We start from the raw sequence: 16,910 nt of genomic DNA, 5'->3' as shown, positions 1-16,910 counted from the left end.
TTGCTATTGACATTTAAGGCAATTGGCCGACCGGTTCTAATCTACGCTGGGCCTCTCTGGTCGCCTGGAACCAGTGACACGCAGTGGATAAAGCCGCAGACTTACCATTCGGACAGCGACGGGTTGCCTCTTGATGTGCCCTCTTCAACACCTTTACAATGAGGCACAGATTCTCCCTGTACTGGAGCACAATAAACTAGAGCGCTACCGAAGGTTTTACCCTTGCAGACACCTACTTGAGCCAGAGCCGCCTGCCAGGCACGTCAGGAGACACCTCCTCAATTACGCCGACGAAATTCAGGACGAAACTAAGAAACAGTTACTGGACCAGACAGTGTTTGGACAGCCAATAAACGACAACGACATCCATCGGGAGACGGTTACCACCTTTTTAAGCTTCCGAACACCAAATGCCGTAATCGGAGTCCAACCACCACCTACGGAATATGAAGAGCTCAGCTTTCCCGAGAGTCCTGCGTAACACTGGCCCAAGTATGTTCTGGATATTGTAGCACGTTAAACTCCTACTTATCCAGAATTGACCCCGACAAACCAATCGTATGTCCGGCATGTGAAGGCACCCCGCACGACACTAACCATGTTTTCACATGCCCCTTACAACCTACTCATCTAACACCCCTCTCCCTCTGGACCCAACCTGTCGAAACAGTACGAATACCTGCTGGTTTGTCCCCGCACTAGAATAGAAGCAGGAGGGTTGTTGGTCGTTGGGGGAGTTGTGTAGAGCATGAGGGCTCCTTACCGTTGAGGTGTTGTAAGTGGCGGCAGTTTGAAGTGCTGGCACTGAGGACCTATCGCCGTTGAGGCAGGGGCCGCCTGATGGTGGGAGCAACACGTGGTCACATACCTTGTGGACCACTCCCTATGAGTCTTAAGGCCTGAACTGGTCTTAAGATGGCACTACCCGTTGCACTTATTGCACCTAACCGAGGTGGAGTTCGGGTGGAACCGTTTGTGGCAGATGCAGCAGTAAAATACCTCTGGTCTAGGGTTGGGTTCAACGCCAACCCTGAAAAGAAGTATTCGGAGCAAACGTGCTGCAAGGGATTGCTCCTGTGACGAGAGATTGGGGGTGGGATACAGTACACTAGACAGGGCTGGTTTACTGGGACGGCAGCCCTACCCGAGTCATTCCGGTAACGTAGAACCGGCTGCCATGCGAATGAGGTTGCGTCTCGTCCAATGGTGGGGGTGAGTTCCGAATTTTTAATGATATAATGACAAAGGAATACTGCCTTGACATTGACAAAAAGCGCGATAAAATTTGGATTTGTTGACCCAGAAAATACTAATAAATTAAAGTACAAGCTATATCAGGATGACGACCCCAAACACTAGTCGCTGCTTGTGGGCCCGGGCGCTTCCACGCTGTCTCACTCTCCAGGTAAGCGGAGAAGGACGGTGACTAAAAGCAGTACACCCCCCTGCCCTGCACCTGCCGCCAATGGCCGAGCTACGACCCCCTAAGGTACGAGGGTGGTCTTGGCGCCAGTCAATGTGGCGTGAAAAGGTTCTGCTTAGCCACGTCCCTATCGGCGCCTCGTCAAAAAGTCCAGCACAGCTGTCTGCCCGGCGAAGTTTTCGTCAGTGGAGGATGGGGAGCTGGACCTTCGCCCAAGCACATCCAAGGGTACGGCCAAGCCATCCTAGGGAGAAGGCTGCTGGCCCACGACCTGTGGCTGTGATTGGTAAACTGGGGCCTGACCATCAGCTGACGGATGCAGAAATCAACTACTGCAAAAGTCGACTGATGCGTCAGGTTATTGCCTCCGGTCCTGAGGCCAACGCGAAGAGCTATGAGACAAAGGACGGCACCATAAAGGTGACGTGCGCGTCTCTGGCCAACTTCGAAAGGATCAGGACCGTGGTCAATAACGTGCCCCCCATGGGGACCACTCGCTTCGTAGTCTACAGCGAGGAGGGTGTGCCCATCAGGAAGGCCATCTGCTGGATTCCGGATCCAGACCTGTCCCACGACAGTCGGTTCTACGTCACCGGAACGACCCGGATTTATATCCGGCCAAGGTCTGTCACTTCAGCAGCATTCTCCATACATATATGGGGAATGATTATGCAGCTACAACAACAACAACGGCGGATGTCCTATCCTGTCAACGTGCCCAGAATACGGGCATCAGCATGAGGCTTTGGCGAGTCCTCTCGTACACCGAGAGCAAAAGCCGGGTAGGAAAGGAAGGGACTGCTCTTGTGGTGCGAGTGGAAGAGGCCAGTGTTGATGTCATCGGCTCACGGTACGGGAACCGTCTGAGTCTCTTCTTTGGGACTGTGACTTTCCATGTCTATCCCAAATGAGTGGCTCGGACGTTTTCTGTACCTACCGTCCCTTGACGGTGACGCAGACTAACTTGCAGCATTCCAAAGCCGCTACTACACTACTAAGTAGAAGGCTTACCCTGCTGCACACATTACCCCACAACAATAGTGCAAGAGCTCTAGGTCTTTAGGGGCCGTCTCTGTGGCTTAAGTGCGCTGAAAGGGACCACGTTATTATATGACAGGAGTTCGAGTAGACCTAGGACCGGTCTTATAGTATCATCCCATCTCACTGTGACGAGTCTTGATCAATTTTGTTGCCAAGACCTGGTAGCGGCTGAGGTGTGTTACAGAGGTAAAAGCGGATGGTCGAAGTTTGTGATTGCATCTGCTTATTTTTCTTACAATGCTGTGGAAGGGCCACCACCCGGGAAGGCCACTTGTCTCACATTCCCATGGCAGCCGGTTCTACGTTACCGGAATGACTCGGGTTTTTCCCGACCAAGGGCTGCCGCCCCAGTACACTAGCCCTGTCTAGTGTATCGTATATCACCCCACCCCTTACGTCACATGAGCAAACTCTCGCAGCAAACCTGCTCCAAATGCTTCTCTTCAGGGCTGGAGTCGAATCCAACCCTGGGCCAGAAGTATTCTACTGCTGCGTCTGCCATCAACGACTCCACCCGAACTCCACCTCGGTTAGGTGCAATAAGTGCAACGGGTGGAGCCACCTTAAGACCTGCTCAGGCCTTAAGTCGCACAGGGAGTGGTCCACACGGTATGTGGCCACGTGTTGCTCCCGCCAACAGGCGTCTGATGCCTCCACGGCTACCACACCCCCTGATAGGCCGGCACTACCAACCGCCACCACAACCCACACCTCCACGGTGAGGAGCCTATCGGAGCAACACAACTCCCCTTCAACCCCTCCCATCCCTTCCTGCTCCAACCCCAGTGCGGGGACAAACCAGCAGCTCTTGGTCCCCCGTACAGTCTGTTCCGTGTGTCAGACCGTAATACCTCGGAATCTGGTATCAGTCCAATGCAATTCCTGCAGTGGCTGGTGCCATTTTCGGAGATGTTCCGGCCTGCGCACCACCCGTGAGTGGACAACTGCCTACGTTGCCCCCTGCTGCAGAGCTCTGCACCCACTACCGCCCCCGGAGGCGCGGCCGCCCACCACCATCAGGCCGCAACAACCACAGTGGATTGCGCAGCAGGTCCAACGTAGACGACCCCACGCGTCCCTCACCCCCCGGATTACACTGACCTCACCGAGAAGCTTCAAGCTTCTCCAGTTTAACTGCAACGGACTTACGAGTAAGGTCGACGAGATAGTCGACTTTATGAGCCGGCACAGTATCAAAATAGCTGCGGTCCAGGAAACAAAGTTGCACGCTAGGTCATCTCTGATCACCAGGGATGGCTATAACGTGCACAGACACGATCGCGAGCGAGACAATGGTGGTGGCCTAGCGTTCATAGTCCACCACACAGTGCAGTATCGTCTCATCGATGAAGGAATCGACCGCAGGGACAGCACCTTAGAATGTCAAGGCATAGCTGTCCGGTCAGGCGATTCCGAGCTCGAAATCTTTAATGTATATATACCCCCTGTCACCTGCTGCCCGGCAGGATATCACCCTGATATAGGTGCGCTCATCAGAGGTGAAAACCGATTGGTTGTAGGTGACTTTAATGCGCATCACGATCTTTGGCATTCAAGCCTGCCAAATGATCGTAGGGGACAGCAATTGGCAGAGCAGATAGACGACTCGACATTCAGCACTGTGAACGACGACGCCCCCACCAGGGTAGTGGGCAATTGTAGCAGCTCGCCTGACCTAACAATAGCTAGCGCGGGACTGATAAATAGCATAACGTGGCGACCTATGCTATCGCTTGCATCAGACCACTTGCCCATTATCGTCTCGATTGAGAGACCTGCCGACTTCGTTTCCGCGAATCACCGGTCCTATTTTAACTTTAAAAAAGCTAATTGGGCCGGCTTCGCGGAATTCACCGAGGACACCTTCGCCGCTCTTCCCATCCCCACTGATGTGCGCGTAGGCGAACGCGCATTCCGCAAGGTGCTCACAGCTGCTGCGGCTCGCTTCATTCCAGCTGGATGCTATAAGGACATCCGTCCTCATTTCCCAGCAGAAGCAGCCAGTTTAGCAAACGAGCGTGACCACCTACGCCAGGCCGATCCCGGGGATCCCCGCATAAGGGATCTCAATTTGGAGATCCGGCAACTGGTAAATCAACACAAGCGGACTAAATGGGTTGAGCACCTGAAGACTTGTAACCTCACCTCCGGAGTGAGTAAGCTCTGGTCCACCGTTAGGTCCCTGTCGAACCCGACGAAACACAACGACAAGGTGGCTATCACCTTCAACGGTTGTACTTCGTCGGACCCGAAGAGATGCGCGAGCTATTTTAGCCGGCTGTTTACACTGCATCCTCCGGGCGACAGAACCAAACGTCGTGTTACCAGAAGGCTGCACAAACTGACGAACGACAGTGCGCCACTTACTTTCTCCGGTGATGAGGTTCAGGGGGCCATCACCAAGTCGAAATCATCGAAAGCCATTGGCCCTGACGGACTAAACGCGCCGATGCTGAAGCATCTGGGACCCCTGGGAGTAGGATACCTCACAAGGGTCTTCAATTTGTCTCTGGCCACTCTCATCATCCCTGACAAGTGGAAAGCAGGGAGAGTGGTCCCACTATTGAAACCTGGGAAACCCGCCAACCAAGGGGAGTCTTATCGTCCGATAACTCTCCTTTGCCCAGTAGTGAAGACCCACTCTACACGACACACCTGGCCCCAGCCCCACATCAGCACGGATTCCGACGAGTGCACAGCACCACCACGGCACTCACCGCCATAAACGCCCAGATAAATCGCGGGCTTAACCAAAACCGCCCCTGCGAGAGGACTATCCTAGTAGCGTTGGACCTAAAGAAGGCTTTCGATACAGTCAGCCATTCCACGCTACTAGATGATATTTATCAGTCGACACTCCCGCCAGGGCTGAAGAGGTGGTCCGCGAACTACCTGAGCGGTCGGCACTCGTCAGTGATTTTTCGAGATCAAATGTCAAAGCAGAGGAAGATTAAGCAAGGCGTACCGCAGGGTGGTGTCCTTTCACCCTTGCTTTTTAACTTCTACATCTCGAAGCTCCCCCAACCACCAGCGGGAGTTTCCCTGATCTCATACGCTGACGATTGCACGATAATGGCGTCGGGCAATGACATCGATGGCCTGTGTTCCAAAGTGAACAACTACCTCACCGACCTTTCTCGCTTTTTCACTGCGAGGAATCTCCAACTTTCCCCCACCAAGTCCACGGCGACCCTATTCACCACCTGGACAAAGGAGGTCAAGCTGTCCCTTAAGGTAAAAGTCGACGACACTCCAATTCCGACTGTGAATAACCCCAAAATTTTGGGTGTAACCTTTGATAGCTTGCTCTCCTTCTCTGCACATACAACCGCAATTGCCACTAAAGTCCAAAATCGCAACAAGGTCCTCAAATCGCTGGCCGGCAGCACTTGGGGCAAAGACAAAGAACTGTTGCTTTCGACATTTAAGGCAATTGGCCGGCCGGTTCTAAACTATGCTGCGCCTGTCTGGTCGCCTGGTACTAGTAATTCGCAGTGGACAAAGCTTCAGACATGTCAAAATACCGTCATTCGGACAGCGACCGGGTGCCTCCTGATGTCACCCATACAACACCTACACAACGAGGCACAAATGCTCCCAGTTGCGGAGCACAACAAATTGCTCAGCAAGCAGTTCCTGCTGGGGTGTTACCGCAGGTTTCACCCCTGCAGACACCTGCTTGAGCCTGAGCCGCCTCCCAGGCACGTCAGGAGACACCTCCTCAACTACGCTGACGAACTCCAGGACAAAACTGACCGAAACCTACTGGACCGGACAGTATTTAGACAGTCAATAAACGACATTCACCGGGAGACCGTTACCACTTTCATGAACTCCCGTCCTGTGAATGCCGTAATCGGAGTCCAACCACCACCTATTGCAGATGAAGAGCTCCAGCTTCCCCGTGAGACTCGTGTAACATTGGCACAATTACGTTCTGGATATTGTAGCAGGTTAAACTCCTACTTATCCAGAATCGACCCCGACATACCAAACACATGTCCGGCATGTGAAGGTACCCCGCACGACACTAACCACCTCTTCACATGCCCCCTCAATCAGACTCATCTAACCCCCCTCTCCCTCTGGACCCAACCTGTCGAAACAGCATGTTTCCTGGGCCTACCCCTAGATGAGCTAGACGAAGACGACCGATGATATACTTACACTGACAGGGCAAACTATGCTGTTAAAACAACAACAACAAGCCACTTGTCTCGTGAGGTTCTGTGAGCGGCGCAATCTGGGCCTCATCCTATGTTGCGATGCTAATGCCCAGCATACAATCTGGGGCAGCAGCAAGTGCAATGGACGGGGCCAACGACTATTCAAACTTATCGCGTCCTCTTGCCTAGACATACATAACAAGGGCTCACAGCCAACGTTTGTAACAGCTAGAAGACAGGAGGTGATTGTTTTCACCCTATCAAACTCAAAACTTGGGTGGTCAATCAAGAACTGGAGAGTCCTTGCCCAAGATTCGTGCTCGGACCACAGGTTCATTGAGTTTCACGAGGAGGCACAAATGCCAGTGCACTCTAGAAAATCCAGAAGAACAGACTGGCAGAAGTTTAGGGGGGCGTTGCGGGATCTTAACGTTACGCCACCAAGACTTCGAAAAGAACAGGCCATTGAGGCACGTGTTGAGAAACTCAACGCTGCCCTAACTGAATGTTTTGAGTCAGCCTGTCCAATTCGACCTCTCCCTAGCCGGACTCCCGTTCCTTGGTGGAATCGAGAGCTCCAGACGTTGAGGCGTGAGTCGAGAAAGCTCCTAAACCGGGCCCTCAAGACTAACCTTACTGAGGACTGGGAACGATACCGTGATGTTCAGAAGAACTACAAGAGGCTTATTCGGGAACCGAAAAGAGCCTCAAATAGGGAATTCTGCAGCGGAATTGAATCTCTGAGTGACACGGCGAAATTGGTTAGGATCCTGAAAAGGCACCCAACTGCAAAGCTGGGGTCACTTAGGAAATTTGACGGCTCCTTCACGGAGCGGCAAAGTGAGACACTCAGCTTGCTGATGGAATCTCACTTTCCTGGTAATCAGAGGCAGTTGTCAGAGCTGTTACACCTTCTCGGCATGACTGGTTCGTTGCAAGATCTGTGGTGAATAAGGCCGCCATTCGATTTGCCATCAAATCTTTTGGCTGCTACAAGTCGCCCGGACCATATGGCATATATCCTGCCATGCTGAAGGAAGGTGCAGAGTCCGTGACAGCAGCCCTGAAGAAAATCTTCTCGGCATGCCTGGCACTGGCCTACATACCACGCTCTTGGGGATGGTGAGGGTCGCTTCCATCCCAAAGGTTGGAAGAGACAACTACACCAGCCCCAAAAGCTTTAGACCCATCAGCATGACCTCTTTCATGAAGAAAAGTCTCGAACGACTGGTGGAATTACGCATACGTCAGAAGTCGCTGAAGGCTCACCCTCTGTCTACATTTCAGCATGCCTATCAAAGTGGACAATCCTGCGAGTCGGCACTGCAAAATCTTGTTGCCAGGGTAGAGCTGGCCATCGCTATGGGCATCTTTTTAGACATAGAGGAGGCGCTTGATAATCCCACTTTTGATAGTATGTGTAGCCCTGCTAGTAGGCACGGCGTAGACCGGGTGCAAGTAAATTGGATTCATTCGATGCTGGCGGAAAGAATCGTTTCGAAGTGGGCAGAGGAGCATCTGCTGGTGTCATCCGGGGTTAATAGAGGCTGCCCCCAAGGCGGTGTGCTGTCCCCATTGCTCTGCACTTTGCTCATGGAATGCATGTGTATGCAGTTCAAGAAGCGATGAACTTTGTTGTGGAAAACCGATGGAAAGGCAGATCTATATATGTCTGCAGCGACAGCCAAGCTGCGCTTATGGCCTTAGACAGCCCCCAAAACCACATCAGGGGTCAAGTCCTGTAAATCCAGGATGAACTAGGTCGGTTGACATAATAGCCTGATGCTAACATGGGTCACTGAACACGTGGGTATCGCGGGTAACGAGACTTCAGACGCCTTAGCTAAGATGGGCTCTGAGGTCAACTTCTTTGGCCCAGAGCCCGCTTTGCCACTCCCTTCTGCGGCCATCACAGCCACGGTTAGCAAATGGGTAACTACCACCCACAAACGAGCTTGGCATGCTGAGAGAGCCTGCAGATGGACTAAACTGATGTTATTTGTCATGTTCGATCGACTGTCGCAAGCCCTTCTGTTGTAAGCAGAGGGGAGTGCAAACGAGTGGTTGGACTAATGACGCACCACTTCCTGTGGGCGAAGCACATGGGAAGGTTGGGCATCTCAGACAGTGTACTCTACCCAGCTTGTGAAGAGGAGGATGAGACGGCGGACCACTTCCTGTGCGTCTGCCCCGCCTCCGCTCGAATCTGGCTTGAGGTCTTTGGCACTGATGTGTTAAGAAGCGACCATCTTGGCTCCTTGGCACTGCAAGATCTACTCAGATTTCTTCGGAGATCGGGTAGATTTAAAGAAACTTAAAAGGGAATCCAAGTGTAGTACAATGGACTTAATTCATGTCTGAGTGCTGCACTTGCTAGTTGTCCAGACAAACAAAAAAAAAAAAAAAAAAAAAAAAAAAAAAAAAAAAAAAAAACAGTCGTTGCTGTGCAAGACCGGGCTACTTTATAATTCCAGTAAAAGCATTGATACTCTTACCAAGAGTCTTGACTTAAACCCAATAGAGAATTTGTGGGCTTTTTTAAAGAAGAAAGTGAGCAAACATAACCCATCTAATAAAACAGCTGTCTTAAGTGTCATTCAGGTTGAATGGCAGAAAATACCAGAGACTTACGACTTGCAAAACTTTATTCATTTCATGCAATGTGTGCCAGAAACGTACGATTATAACACGCGTTTATTTGCGTTTAAAATAAAAGTACTGTTAGCAAGCTTCAGTTTTACTTCAAGTCGTGTTTGCATTTTGCAAATTAATTGACAGCGCAATATATGTCGAATTGTAGTGTTGCTTGTTTATTTTACTGTTATTTTTTGGTTTTTGTACATGTTGTGCGTAAAACATTTGACGAATAATGCCTTTAATAATATTGTAAAAAAAGGCTAATAAAACAATTTTAGATAATAAAGCGTAAGTCTAAAATTGTCTGGCAGCACTTCTGATTGTTGAAATAACCAAAATAGGAGTATTCTTAATTTTACAAATTTTGAAATCAAATAACTTAAAAACTATAACTCCGCGACCGGTGAGGTTTTCACTTTTAGAAAGTAGCATACCCCCCTCCCCCCTTAGAACCCTATTTTTTTTAGTTCATGGGCAACCACCAGATGGAAATTTTCCCAAACCATCTTATTTCATTATTACCCTTTTATAATACTAAATAATACAATAAAAAACTTTTCCAGAAAAGAAATATATGGCGAAATGTTCTTTATACAAATACTATGTACAAAGATTAAGCTTTCTCAGACTGTCGTATAACATTTTTACATCCGTCAGACTATTTTTCCATTCGTTTGTGATAAAAGGAAAATGAGAAAAATTACCGATATTTTACCGAAGGTAGGAGGAAAGGGAATAGTGAAAAGCTTCCGGAAGTTTTCTATTCAGAATCGAGCCGATTATGAACTAGCGTATTGGAAAGGGAGTATATTTTTAATAGCACATTTATATATGTATGTAAGTTACATTAAATCATTACTTAGAATATTAGGGTGCTTTTGAAAAGGCCAAGTTTTTAACTGAGCGTTCTGGTATTGGTTGGCATCCACACTTTGCCAGTCAAACATTGATAGCCTCTGAAATCACATAATTGTTTTACAGCGCCCACACTATTATATACTATTATCAATTTATTATTTGATAAAAGTTGCACAATTCGTTAAACCAAACTATTCACATACCAAATGAAGATGGAATATACTAAATTTTATAGTAAATAATTGTCTCTATAATTTTGCACTAAAATATTCTTCATAGTTCCTTAATCATATTCAAAATGGCACATAGTAAAGATTAAGTAAACTTTGCATGTAAACATGGGTGAGCTCCAAAATGTTTTAACATAACGCGTTAGCACTTTTTTTTTGTATACACCTCAAGATTTCGATGCCATGCTAAGTTCATGGTATCGCATATTAGATACATGAACATACTATTATTTATATATATAATGGTTTGACCCTTTAATATAATATAATCTTTTCGTGCAACTCGCTCCATATGTAAACGTAAATATCAAAGTACTATATAAAACACACCCGGAAAGTGAACGACTACATCAAAAGGCAGTTCGATGCTTTAAAAAACTCACCGTAAAACCCTGACATTTGTAAATAGATTTATTTTTACCAATTACATTTACATTCTTTTTTTATATTTAAAATCGCGGCCAAAAAGTTATTTCATATCTAACCCAAACAAAAAACATATTAGTTCAACGTATTTTATTTAGCATATCAAAAATGGCACCTTTTTTATTAATAATTGTTGTTTTCTGGTGCGTAACATTACAAGGTGTTTACATTAAGTGATTATAAAGGCTATTTTTAGTAACAAGCAATCTCGCCTAGTGTAAACGGGCTTTCAACATAGTTCGTGGCCAGGAAACTTTGGGCCATTCAACTTGTTCTCCCAGCAATCCTGTGTTTCCATCGGCAAAACAAAATTGTAGCAAGTGACTTCGTTTACAATTGAAAACTGTATATAATACAATTTGTTACTATTTTCCTGTTATCTCCATTTAATTTGCTAAAACGGTGGTTTCCATTAAAGGCTGTTAAACAAAAAATTGCCTAGTGTAAACAACTTTTTCAAATTCCATTTGGCTTCAATCTTTTCTCAATTAATCGCCTGTACAATAAGTTGCCACGAAAGGCAATCGCGGCACTATACAGGAATGTGAGCGAAATAGATTGCGCCTTCTGAATACGCTGTGTCGTAAGAGTCCAAATGATAAAACTTTATTATCAAAATGAGTGTTCATTAACGCAAACGTTTTTCAATTGGCGCGAGTCGATTTTGGAGCCCTGTGGCAGCGATTTTGTTATGGTGACATCTGTCAAATCTTTTGTTTATTATTCAGTTGTTTATGCCAAATCATCATGGCAAGTTACATGATTGAACAGCACGTTCAAATGATAAAACTTTATTATCAAAATGAGTGTGCATTAACGCAAACGTTGCGCGCATTGCGCCCATTTCTCCGTAGACGTGGTGGCCCTTCCAATTCCTTATGGCCCATATTGAACCATATGGACCTAGACGACATGTGGTTTCAGCAGGACGTCGCTACGTGCCACACAGCAAACGCCATTTTGTTCCATTTCAACATCTACCCGCCCTTATTGAAGAACCCTTTAGAAGCAAAGAAAAGGAAGGGGAGTTACTTGTTTCTGAGAAGAAGGAGAATGCGAAAGCAATAGAAACAACCCAACACACGAAATTATAGGCACATACACATACTTTCTTGTCACGGCGTCTTGCGCATAAAAACGCAATCAAACTGAATTTGCAGGCTTTATATTAATTTTTGCTTTCACCATTTAACACGCGGCACTTCGTTTTCATTGGCTTGATTAGTTTAAATCTTACAAATCACAATATTACCAAGCCATTCACCGAATTTTCACAAACATGTAATATCTCCTACTATTGTTTGTTTTGAACTGGGAAGGGACGTGACGTCAGACTTTTCAAAATCAGAAAAAATAAAGTAGCCTGTTTTGACTTTCGCCGCCTACGGTACTCAATTCGCCTTGTGTCAACTGTTGCCACTCCGTGTTTGATGGAAATTGTGTTTAAAGTGTGGTTTCTTTGTTTAATTTTTTATTGTGAAGTGCGAACCGCTACAATTCTAATTCTTGTAATTATATTTTAATATAATATATAATAAGGTGACGACATAAAGTACGTTCACATATACATTAATTAACAATAAATTCACAAAATTAATCTACCCGTTCACACATGGCAGATTACCTCCAAAATTGACAATCGCCGTCAATACTACTTTGAAAGGTTTTTCTTCATAGAAATTGCTTTGGTGGAATATTTCGGTTTTTGGTTTATTTAAATATTATTAACGACATGAAGAAAAAAACGGAATAGCTAATTGAATTGCCCAATTGGTTGATAGTAGTAAACAGTTGGAGGAAATCCATAAACGACGTTTACTGAGGTTTAAAAAAATAATGGCAGCAATACGCATGCGAAATTCGAATTACGTTTTATAATTTGTAATAAGAGGGTATATTCTTTTTTCTGTTATATGAATGCATAGTTAATAATACCTAACACACATTTTATTAGAATTATGTCTACAAACCTGTTTTCTTTGCCGGCATCCATTTTATTTAGTTTTTACTTTGGCGTTTTTCTTTACAAGTGTAAAAATAATTATCTGTTACACAGAAAACACAGGGTTGTATGTCAAAGAGTATGGTTATTATGTAGGATTATTTTATAATCTCAGATTTTGGGAGAGAATTTTTGTGTGGGAAATCTCGCCTTTTAATTACGGATTAAGAGTTTAGCACGAAAAAATAAATCATCTACTTATATGTGAACGTATTAATAGTATTAAAAAAATGATACAGGGAAATATCCTGCTTTATTTGTTTGCATCCCGATATAGGAAATATCTTGTGAAAGATATTCTATCATTCGTCGATGTAGACGAATAAGTGTTCCAGCTAGAAGCTGAGAAATCATCGACCAAAGTAGAAAAGAAGGCGAGACCTCTATGATCTTTACCAAATATAGACATGAATAAGGCTGCAATATCGCAATTGTCGTTGCAAATATCAACCCTGTCGTCACAGATAAATTCGCAGCTGGAAAGAAACGATCTTTAACATCGCGAAGGGGAAAGGAACGACGGTGAAGTCCATCCACCAGATGAAAACGAAACAGCGGACTTTGCTGAAGATCAATCAGACCTTAAGGAAATCCTAGGAGAAGCAGCCTAAGGCGTTTCTATTGACAACCCAAATGCCGATGGGGAGGTTATAATATATGCGGAGAACGTATTAGAATTAGAAGGAATACTTGAAGAAATACCATAAAAGGATGACTGCATGTACGAATGAGACTGGAGCTGTAGAAAGTTCTTTACTAACTCATTTAGGCGGTGACAATACCAATAGTTTGCTACTTTTTGGAGGGCTGAGAAAAACATTTTTGAAAAGGATGACTTTGGAGCAAGAGTCGCGCTTGTAACGACAAATAGAGAGAAAATGGAATTCATCGGTTCACTGTCTGAGCCGGCAATTGCAGCGACATTGGAATTTGTGCGGATGCCAGTAGTGAAAGTAATTTAAACACTTAACTAAATTCGGAAGATGAATTGCATTTACCTACAACACCCGAAATAAATGAAGCGGAAGAGGTATCTAACGACGAACTTCCAGCCCCTCAGCACGCCAAATTGTCTGCAGATGCCGAAGTAATATCTGAGGATGAGTTGCCAGCTGCAGGCAAAAACTCAAATTCAGGGTTATTCTGCAGAATCTTTCACAAAGAAATCTATTGGTCAGAAACTCAACTGCAGAATACCACGCAGCTAAACGAGGACGAACTCAGGTTGAAGGAGGCTGTGGAATAGGGGAAAGGAAAGGAAGGTAGTTCACTTGGAGAGATTGGCCACCGTTTAGGTCGAAGAGTTTGGTGTCTAATCTTGACGATCAGACTCCCCGCAGTGTAACGAAAGGCGAATCTTCCCGAATCGACTGGTATTAAAAGTAACTGAAGGAAATGCCAAAACAAAAATATGAATAGCCCTTGGCGATGGCGCCTTGATGGCAACAGCAGATTGCAAGACACAGCACACTTTCTGGGTCTATCGTTAGATGAGTTAGACGAAGTCGACAGGTGACTACATCCCACAGACGGGGTTAAGTTAGCTGATAAGTCTTATGGTGCTCACACTCACCGACGTCCATGTACGTTCCGTGTCAGCTGACACGAACAAATTTATGAGAGCCCGATGTAAATGAATGGTCCACGCAGTTCCGTTACGTGAATATGTGCGTGTGTAAAATAAAAATTTTTAGTGTTTCGTAAAAGCGTGTTTTTCTCACCACACACTTATAAAAATTAAAGTTTTTATAAAAATAATTTACAGACGGAGTTTAATAATGCTATTTATAGTTAAATAAACTATTTGAATTTGTTGGCTTCTGAATTTGTGCATTTCACGGGCAAAAGACAGGGACTACGATAGCGTCGGTGAGTGTGGGCACCATTAAGCTGAACGTGTACATGGAAAGTAAAGTGTTAGAAAAAAGTAAAGCACGTGTGTTACCATTAATTTGTATTTCTATTTGACAATCTAGTGATTGAACTCAGAGGAGTAATTGTAAGAGATTTATTTGAATTTAAACGCAAGTAAATTCGTAACAATTGGTGTCAGAATTGGGATTGTTGAATAAAGTCCCAACAACAGGATCGTGCAAATGGCAAAGTTGAGCGAACTGAAAGTTCAGTCAGTTAAGAAGGAATTGAACAGGGTGGTTTGTTACTACTGGGAACTAGGTTGAGGTATAAGTACGGCTGTGCGAGGCTATGCAGGGAGAGGGCGTCGATATAATCGAAGATGTGTTCCAGATAGAAGCGGCGGAGTCATCAAGAAAAATGGAAGAGAAGACAGAACCTCCAGGACCATCACCAGTGTCAGGCATTCATAAGAGGTATACGAGATCCGTATATGAAACGGGCAGCCGATTAAACACCAAAGGGGATGTTTGCTGAGACAATGTAATTTGCGCTGACACAGAAAAGTCTATCTAGTTGATGTTGAAGAGAATACTTCGATGGAGGAAACCATGAGGAGAGTAATAAGGGAGTTCTTTTCTCAGTTTAATGGAGAAGCTCAGATTTAAAGTGTTATAACTGCGGTAAGACCAGATATATGACCCGCAATTGCAATAAACCGGCCAACCGAAGACGAAGCCCGGTAGAAGGAAATGTGGCGCTGAAACTGAGAAGGACAATCCAATACACATCCGGCGTTAAACTAAAACGAACCAGCTTTAAGGAGCAAGAACTGGTCCCCACAACCGAATGTCTCACAGTCGCTGTCTCGCAAATTGGACGGAAAAGCAACCACTTGACGATAAGGGGAATTGTAAATGGTCAATCCCTGGTGCTTATTCTGGTCATAGCTGCAACGAACTCGATCATCTGGGCAGATTTAGTAAAAGGTTATGTGGAACCACTTTTTGGCAACAAGCTTCAGAAAGCTACAGCAGAGAGAGCTGTGATTTCCGGAAAGGTAGTTTGCGAAGACGTTATTGGAGCTTTTGTCAATAGTTCACATATTTTTACTACCTGAAATCATGGGCGAAGTAATAATTTGCGTAAATTTCATGCTGCTGCAAGGATTGACCTTGGATTTGGGTAAAAGGTCATGGTACAGAGAGGGGAAGTATTGAGTAGGCCATCATTCTCTGATCACAGATACATAAGCTTTCAGATTATATTCAGCTAAAAAAATAAAAACATATCCCTTAGAAATTCTAAGAATACGAACTGGGACTTGTGCAGGGATATACTATCAAAAACACCAATGATACTCCGGAAATACCAGTCACACGTCGCACTTGAGAAAGGGATTGAATTGTTTGCAACTACTCTCGTTAAAGTCTTCAAAAGTTCTTGCCTTCACCTTGCGGGTGAAACCTCCTTCGTGGAACAAGGAATTAGGAGCACAAAGGCGGAGGGTTCATGAATTTTATAGGTCAGCCAAAGTTGATGACAATGAGTTCTGTTGGAAGGAATACAAGGATCTACTAAAAGTATACAAGAAGGAGATACGCAAAGCCAAGAGAGAATCTTGGAAAGACTTCTGTAGCAGTATGGAAGACACTAATGAAATAGCTAGATTTAGGCAACTGCTATCCAAGAATCCGTCTATGCCAAGAACAATACGAAAAATAACGGGGAGTGAGCTGACAGCTGTGAGGACTCTCTAGAAGACATAGTCAGCACACATTTTCCCGGGTGTGCGGACACTATAGATCTCGAGCCTAGAAGAGATTTTTTGCACGACATCCCGACGAACGTAATTACGACCAACAAGATAGAATGGGCTATACAAAGTTTCGACCCATATAAATCGCCAGGACTGGATGGAATCTTCCCAGCCATGCTCCAAAAGGTAAGCCATCTTGTGGTACCATGATTAAGAACGATATTCAAGGGACGCTTGGGGTTCGGCTATGTTCCTGTATTGTGGGAAGAAGCGAGAGTTGTGTTTATTCCAAAAGCAGGAATACAGACCCATTAGTCTGACCTTATTTCTCCTGAAATTGTTAGAGAAGATTCTAGACACATACATTAAAGACACAATTTCGCTGGACGTATTATTCAAGGCGCAGCACGCTTACACCAAAGGCAGATCTACTGAAATTGTACTTCACTCACTTGTACTAAACATAGAAAAGGCGTTAGAATATAAGGTTTATGTTCTAAGAGTATTTCTAGAT

General features: G+C 45.4%; 1 protein-coding gene across 9 annotated transcripts in view; it reads right to left on the bottom strand.

Moving 5' to 3' along the window:
* LOC128869136 (dual specificity tyrosine-phosphorylation-regulated kinase mbk-2-like) overlaps positions 1–11,307 on the bottom strand; it is a 163,339-nt gene extending 152,032 nt beyond the window's left edge. For 5 of the 9 annotated variants that reach the window (XR_008455203.1, XR_008455202.1, XM_054111631.1 and 2 more), the window contains exon 1: positions 10,739–11,306. The gene's annotated coding sequence lies outside the window, so the exon portion shown is untranslated. Of the gene's footprint in view, positions 1–10,738 lie in introns of all 9 variants that reach the window. The other 4 variants (XM_054111624.1, XM_054111627.1, XM_054111626.1 and 1 more) reach the window with 1 other exon arrangement.
* Positions 11,308–16,910: the final 5,603 nt, after the last annotated feature.

Source organism: Anastrepha ludens, chromosome X (genome assembly GCF_028408465.1).
Source record: "Anastrepha ludens isolate Willacy chromosome X, idAnaLude1.1, whole genome shotgun sequence".
NCBI lineage: Eukaryota > Metazoa > Arthropoda > Insecta > Diptera > Tephritidae > Anastrepha > Anastrepha ludens.
Note: the sequence above shows the minus strand (reverse complement) of the source record. Positions and strands in the feature narration are given on the sequence as shown.